An 8,774-nucleotide genomic window follows, 5' to 3' on the forward strand; every position below is an offset into this window, starting at 1 on the left:
GTGGCTCACATCTGTAATCCCAGAACTTTGGGAAGTCAAAGCAGGCAGACTGCTTGAGACCAGGAGTTCGAGACCAGCCTGGCCAACATGGTGAAACCTCATCTCTGCTAAAAATACAAAAATTAGCCAGGTGTGGTGGTGCATGCTTGTAATTCCAGCTACTTGGGAGGCTGAGACACAAGAATTGCTTGAACCCAGGAGGCATACATTGCAGTGAGCAGAGATCGTACCGCTGCATTCCAGCCTGGGTGACAGAGCCGAGACTCTGTCTCTAAATAAATAAATAAATGAATAAATAAATAAACCAACAAATACAAAACCTTACGATTTATTCTATGAAGTAGGAATAACCTTAATACAAAAACCTGGTAAGGACATCATGACAAAGAAAAATCGTAGGCAAATTTGGACACAGCAATTTTAAACAAATATTACTCAATCGTACACTGCAAAAATATAATATGAATAACTCATCATTAGTAAGTGGGACTTTTTCCAGGGAAAGAAGAGGAGGATAAGTTAACATTAAAAAAAAATCAATTCACTATATTAGCAAGATAAAAAAGAAAACCTCTCAATAGATGCAGAAAAGTGTTTAATAAAATTTAATATACATTCATAATAAAAAACTTTTAGTAAATGACAAATGTACATATTTTTAATCTAAAAAAGAATATTTACCTAAAAAACAAAAGCTTGTAGTAAAACATGCCTCCCCTTGTCATTTCCAAGATCAAGAAGGAAACAAGAATGCCGGCAGTTACCACTTTTATTCAACATTGTAATGAATGTTTTCGCTAAGGCAATAAAAAAGAAGAGAAGTGTAGAGATCTGAAATAAAACTGTAAGAGGTCTATTATTTGCAGATAACATAAATATATATATAGAAAAATCATAAAGAATCCAATTAACTTAATGTATCTTTAGTAAACTTGTTGCATACAAGATCAACATCAAAATTAAGTTCATTTCTGTACACCAGAAGCAAGTAACTAGAAAATGAAAACTTACAAATAAAACTTATAATGCTATCAAAAATAGCTATATAGGAATAAATCAAACATATCCTGTGAGAACAGTCTAAATAGAAATCACAAAACATTATTGAGATACTTAAAGAGTCTCTAAATTAATGAAGGGTCATCTATACTCATGAATCGGAGAACTCAGTGGTAATATGGTAAGATGTCAGTTTTCCCACATTGATCTATGTGTTCAATCAATCTCGTTAAAAATTCCAACAATATGTTTGTCTAACTTAATAATCTGATTATAAAATATGTATAAAAATACTAGAATAGCCAAGACAATCATGAATTAAAAGGAAAAAAATAGAAAAATTAATCACTAGATAGCTAAAATTATCATAAAGCTAAGTAATTAAGAGTGCACCATATTAAGGTGCACTTAGCTTTATGATAATATTAAGGCAAGGATACACAAATAGGTTAATGGAACAAAATAGAAAGTAAAGGAAAAGACCACATGATTTATGACAAAGTTGACAGTGCAGCACAGTGTAGAAAGGATGGTCTTCTTAATAAATAATGCTAAATTTAATGGATGTCTACATATTTTTTAAAATAATTCATAATCCCTCCAATATATTAGACACAAAAAGCAACTCCAGGTAGATTGTAAACCTAAAATGTGAAAACTACAGCAATAAAATTTTCTAGAAGAAAATATTGACAATAATTGTTATGGCCTTTGGGAAAAAACATAGATTTCATAAACATTCAAATGAGCTCTAAAAAAGGAGATAAGAACTGATAAATCATCCTGTATTAAAATTAAGAACATCTATATATCAAAATCATTATTAAGAGGGTATTAAAGCATCATACAGAGTAGGGAAAGATACTCTGGATTCACAGCCAGAATATGTAAAGAACTCCTGCAAATCAATAAGCAAAATATAGACAGATAAATAGAAAAATAGTCACATATAAATAGACATTTTGCATAAAAGAATAGACAAATGACCAATAAACATATTAAAACATGTTCAATATTATTAGACATCAGAGAAACTAAATGGCTAAAACTGTTAAAACTGACAACACCAAGTGTAAGAAAGTATGTGGAGCAACTGGAAATTTCATATCCTCTTGGTGATAATGTAGACCAGTAAAATCATTTAGTTAAACTCTGACAAGATCTACTAAAGCTAACATACACATAACCTGTGACCAACTATTTCACACTAGTTCAACTGATATGCACACTAATGTGCACCGACATACATGTACAAGAATGTTTATTGTAGTACTTTCCAGAGTGCCCCAAGACTGGAAATCATCAAAGTGCTCATCAACAGTGGAACAGGGCATGATGGCTCAAGCTTGTAATCACAACACTTTGAGAGCCTGAGACAGGAGGATCCCTTGAGCCCAGGAGTTTGAGACCAACCTGGGAAACACAGGAAGACCCCGTCTTTACAAAAAAAAAAAAAAAAATTTATTTAGCCAGGTGTGGTGACTCACACTTGTAGTCCCAGCTACTTGGGAGGCTGAGGTGGGAGAATAGTTTGAGCCCAGGAGATCAAAGCTGCAGTGGGCTGTGATAACTCCACTGCACTCCAACCTGGGCAACAGAATGAGACCCTGTCTCAAAACAACAAAAAAAAGTAGAACAGATAAATTATGTTACAATTGTATAATGTGTATCTTTTCATATCCTCTTGTAAGCAAATGATGGAAAGAGTTAAGAGTATAAGAGATTTATTGAGAATAATGCCTGTGAAATAAATGGGGCAGGAGAGGGCAGGGTAAGCCTTCAAACTACAAAGCAAGTCTGACTTTTGTGAAAGAGAGGGGGAAGAAAGGAGGACTGGGTAGGGAGGAGCCTCAGACGATGATGTGGCTCTGACAATGTCTCAACCAGTTCAAAGGGGAGCCCCAGTGCAAATATGTCCATGGAGGACTGCCACATCGAGCAGAAATACTCAGACCTTAGTACCCCACTCATTGGCTGGATGCTGCCAACAAACAGTATGTCCACAACTTGCTGCTTCAGAGGATCCCAAAGACACTGTAGCTAGGGGCTGTCAGTCCACTCTTCCAGGTTGACCCTTGCATCTCTGTGTCTGCCATAGAATGGAACACCATAAAACCAACACAAATAAACAAACTGTGACAACATACAACAATATGGAAAGACCTTGCACCCATAATCATGAGCAAAGGAACAAGGCAAGAAAGAGCGCTTATGCATGATTCCGTTTATACAGAGTTCAAAAACAGTCAAAAATAATCTATGGAGTTAGACATCAGAATGGTGATGAATTTTGACCAGGGTCTACTGAATGGGAAGGGTACTAGTTGGGCTGCTGTGACCTAAACATCATAGTCTGGGTGGCAGTTACACATATGTTCACATTTTTAAAAATTTATTGAGCTATATAACAAAATGTATGCCCTTGTATATACATATATGTATGTATGTCTCACTTCAATCAAAAACAAGTGACTTTAGAAAATTAATATAGCCAGATAAAGGTATTAACAGGAATAGAAGCCATGGTAAACCTAGAGAGCAAACGCCAAGAGAATAATGGCTTCATGGATGGTAACGAAATCGGAGGAGAATAAAATACATTTATTTTGATGTAGAAGATTCAATAATTCTACCAAAATATTTCTATGACGATTAAACCTCCATTATTAATGGAAAACAGGTGACTTGCTGCTGTTTTATTTATTTTCATGAACAACTCTTTGATGGGTTAATAGCTAATTATATCTTTATCCTAAAAAAACTTGTGCAGACTATTAGCTTAATACAGCACTTCTCAACTTTTTCCAGGCTGACATAAGTGAAAACTTAGGAAAAACTACCATTATCATGCTCCCTTCCATTGAATTTGCATTCTGCTTTGCATAATAATTAATGTCGTATTACTTAAATATCATCTTTATAAAGTGCTTCCCCATACAAGACATGCTGTTTCCTTTTTCCTTTGCCTAGTCCGTATCTACGTAAAATCTCAAAATGATAACAGAATGGGGAGAAAACTGGGAAAATGTATAGACCATAGGACTGCAGTTACAGGAAGCATCTTGGAACTAATTAGAATACTTATTCAATCAACAAATAAATATTAGAACCTGCTATGTGCTAGGCACTGCCTTAGCAGCTTTTCATTTGCATAATTACACATAGGCTAGATATAAATTCACACGAATGGAACCACAATGCAGTAATGGAAAGAGAACAGGACTGAGATGCAGCTGAACTGAGTTCTGTCATGCCTCTGCTACTAACTAGATCTCTGTGATATTGAGCAAGTGATAAAGCATTTTGGCCCACAGGTTCCCAAATTGTGAACTGAGGAGGAGGAACCAAATGATCTTTAAGATTCATTCTGGCAATTGTGCACTCTAGATTTGGATCCCATTGATCAGCCTTGTGACCTTCAGCAAATTACCTCCTTTTTTGTTTAACTTTTCTCATTTAATGAAATGGCTGTGGCAGACACTTTTGGTATTTTTCCACTTCCTTTATCAAGAATCCAATCAATCCCTTCCCTGAAGAAGTCAAGAGACAGTCCCCCCATCTCAGCTCCAGGCATGTTGCCTAATTAATTGAAGCCATGACATTAATAGCATTATTCCCCTCTCCAGGGTTTGCTTTAGACATGGGTACCTGATGAAATGTTGGTCAACAACACAGGGGATGTCGCTGGGAGGCACACAATCAATAATGGTCTTTTCTCCTCTTGGCTTTCTGATATCTGAGTATGATGTCTGGAACTGCTATAGTCATCCTGGAACCCCATGGGAATCCAGCCTGAGGTAAGAGCAAAGCTAGCACAGTGTGGAAAACAGTAGGATGCTTGGTACTAAGTACCTCTTGGTACAAAGAGTGCTGAGTATTTGGTAACATTCCTGAGCCAAAGATTGTACTGTGCCATGAGCCTTCCATACCTCTCAACCTTGGCTATCTACTGGCTACTGAGGAAACTGAACAATTATTCACTCAACAAATATTTCATAATCTGTTTTTTCTGGACACTGAAAGAAGCTAGAAAAAATGCAAGAAATGGTCACTTTATTCAGAAACTCAAAGTGCATATGCGATAAAAAGGAGTGATTACTAGAATTAATTAATAAAGAAAGGCCAGTATCCCTGAAAGAGTATTTCAGGCAATATACATTCTACCAGTTGAGAAAATGTGGAGATTGTTATGGATTGGAAGGATTACTATACCATCTGGCAAGAAAGAGACCACCAGAGGGATGATAACTCTCCAATACAGCTTCAGATGCCTTAGGCCTGAGACACTGGCCTCCTTCCTATCATCTCTGTTGAACGTACAGGCAGTTACTGGCTTAAATCAAAGGTGAACCTCCAATTGGTAGGACGGTGGGACTACATGGCCAAGAGGACTTATGTCTGGGTGGAAAAATGTTCAGAGCCAAAGAGAATGTAACAGGTCAGTTTGAGATGAAGGATTTTTTTCCTCCAGTAGTCAACATCTGGTTTATCACGGGAAACAAACAGGCAAACACTTAAAAATCAGAGGTTCTCCAATCAGCAATCAGATAAGTGAGCCACAGTAATCTACAGAGCTGTCTAAACAGAGAGATGTGGCTTCTTTCCAACAAGTTTATCTGTTGATTTTATGTGAATCCAAAGCTAAGGCTGGGACTAGGAGTTGGAGTATGAAAATGATCAGATCAATAGATTCCTTGTGATCAGAAGTGTTTCAGGGCCACAGAGATTATATAAGAAACTAGTCAACTCCTCAGAGATACACCTATCATCACTGAAGTTTTACTTTCTCTTCAGGAAGAATAAATGGATATTTCTTTGTTATCTTTACCTCTTTATGGTAATGTGGAACTTAACTGGTTTATGCCTTTTTGAAATAAACGACACTACAGTAAATACTGAAAACATGTAAAGAAATATCTGGTTTAGCAGACTCTTTCATTTTGATCTCAAAGTCATAAAAGACAGAACCTTCCATGTACTGATGGGCACCAGGTTACCTCCAAGTCATAGTCTCTTCCACAGTTAAGAAAATGACTTGCTCTGATGAATGCTCATATATCATTCGTATAATTTTGGAGAGAAATAAAATTAATGTAGTCATAGAAACATAAACTATTTGATTTCAATGAAAACAAAGACCTCTAATCTATAGCTATTTTAATCACCAGGCATTCAACAAATTGTTTTGAATGTTATTCCCAGGAACACTGTTTCCCAGTGTGGTACATTAGTCCTGGGGAGGCAAGATAATTTTAGGAGATATGCTGATAAATACTTTTTATCTTATTGATTATATATTTATTTTACTGTGCGTGTCTATAAAAAAAAAAAATACATGACCAGGCATGGTGGCTCACGCCTATAATCCCAAAACTTCGGAAGTCTGAGGCGAGCAGATCACTTGAGGCCAGGAGTTTGAGACCAGCCTGGCCAACATGGCAAAATGCTGTCTCTGCTAAAAACACAATAAATTAGCTGGATATGGTGGGGCATGCCTGTAATCCTAGCTACTCAGGAGGCTGAGGCATAAGAATCTCTTGAGTCTGGGAGACAGAGGTTGTAGTGATTCAAGATGGCACCACTGCACTCCCACCAGGGCACCAGAACGAGACTCTGTCTAAAAATAAATAAATAAATAAAAGAAAAAGACATATATAAATACAAACACACACACTCCTAGCACATCAAATCCATGATATATACTTTTCACAAATGTATTTAAGTTTTAAAAGTGAGTTGATTTAAAGAAACATGTTACATAAATGTGGTAGGCAGAATTCTCAAATAGCCCCAAAGATATCCACTCCCTGGTATATAAATGTCCTCCATTGAGTATGGGAAGAAACTGAATATACTGGAATAGTCACCCCCATGATTAAATTATATCATGTAAAACAGTGTCATAGTAGATTAGGGGAACTTGCTGTCAGTTGACAGCCAGCAAGAAAGCAGAATCCTCAGTCCTACAACTGCAAAAAACTGAATTCTTCCGACAACGTAAATGAGCTTACAAGAGAACTGCCTCCAGATGAGACACTGACATCTCGTGACTCCTTGATTTCAGCTTTGTGAGACTCTGAGCAAAGAATTCAGCTAAGCTGAGCTAAGTTTGTAGTAATTTGTTATATACAGCATTAGAAAACTAATACGGTAGCTAACAGAACAAGCGGTATGGAGCAATGGTAAAAATCATGAAGGTGGTAACTCAAATGACTGAGGCTTGTAAAACACTGTCCCACCCCAGGAGACAGAACTACTAGACCCAGGTATGGAGGAAAGCCCCTGCCTTGGGTCCTGCACATTAATGGGTATCAAATATCACAAATACACACATCCACATCCACACACACATAAAATGGGCACACACATGAGCTCGTCTATTTGGAATCCAACACTGAGTGCTAGCAATGCACAATCTGTAAGTCCTAATATCTGCTTTCATGACCAATGTCATTCAGGTGCCAGGGAAATGCTTCTGTCGTTTGTCACCCAATGTCTTTGTCTTAGTCCATTTGGGCTGCTATAAAAAACATACTATAAAGTAGGTGGCTTATAATTAACAAAAATTTATTTTTCACAGTTCTGGAGGCTGGGAAGTCCAAGAGCAAGATGCTGGCCCCAAGATTTGGTGTCTGGTGAGTGTCTGCTTCCTCGTAGATGGCTGTCTTCTCACTGTAATTTCATATGGTAGAAAGGGTGAATGAACTCTCTAAAGCCTCTTTTATAAGTCACTGATCCCATCAAAGGTTCTACCCTCATGACCTAACCACTTCCCTAAAGTCCCACTCCACAATACAATCACCTTGAGGGTTAAGATTGCAACATGCAGATTTCTGGGGGACACATTCAGACCATAGCAGTCTTGGAAACCAGACATGAAGGTTGTAAAGCTTTGTGTGTTACGCTGCTCATGGCATTAGAAACACACAATGCCCTGGAATGCAAGGAGGACTTGGGGTATGGAGATGGAGTTTAAGTAAGAGACAAACCAAATAACTTGTGAAATCTTCCTCTCAGCATGAATACAATAGCTTCTTGCATAACAAAGTATAGTTTCCCAGTAGGGTCAAGCAACTCTTTTCTTGCTTCTCTTCAGGTTCCAATTGTGGTTCTGGGAAATACTAGGGAATTCACTGGGTAAATGCAAAAGTTACACACAGTGGCTGAGGAAAATTCTGCAATATTAAGCAATTTATTTTACTCTAAACAGGTATGTATACACACACACCAATTCTTGATATTGGCAACTAATTTGATCTTGACTGCTAACTGTGCAAATACTTAAAATTTTGCAAGATATTAAACAAAGTTTAATTAAATATTTAAAATGTCAAATAACACAAAAGGGATGTAATAAACAAACAGCCTGGAGAAAATTCTATAGGATAAACAATGTGGTTCCTTTAACAAACAACTTGCAAGGAAAAGAAAGAGATAGAGAGAAGGGCAAAGAGAAAAATCTAAAGATTAAAAGAGATTTAGATGATCCAACAAATTGCAATAAGGGACTTTGTGGTGGTTAATTGTATGTGTCAATTTGAGTAGGTCACAGGGTGCCCAGATTACACATTGTTTCTGGGTGTGTCTGTGAGGGTGTTTCTGAATGAGATTAGCATTTGAATCAGTAGACTCAGTAAAATAGTCTCCACCCCAGTGTGTGTGGGCACCATTTAATCTGTTCATGGCCTGAATAGAAAAAAAAAGCAGAGGAAGGGGAAATTAGCCCTATTCTTCCTGTCTAGCCGCTGGAGCTGGGACAACTCATTCCATTTTTT

The sequence above is a fragment of the Theropithecus gelada genome, chromosome 12 (genome assembly GCF_003255815.1).
Source record: "Theropithecus gelada isolate Dixy chromosome 12, Tgel_1.0, whole genome shotgun sequence".
Taxonomy (NCBI): Eukaryota; Metazoa; Chordata; class Mammalia; order Primates; family Cercopithecidae; genus Theropithecus; species Theropithecus gelada.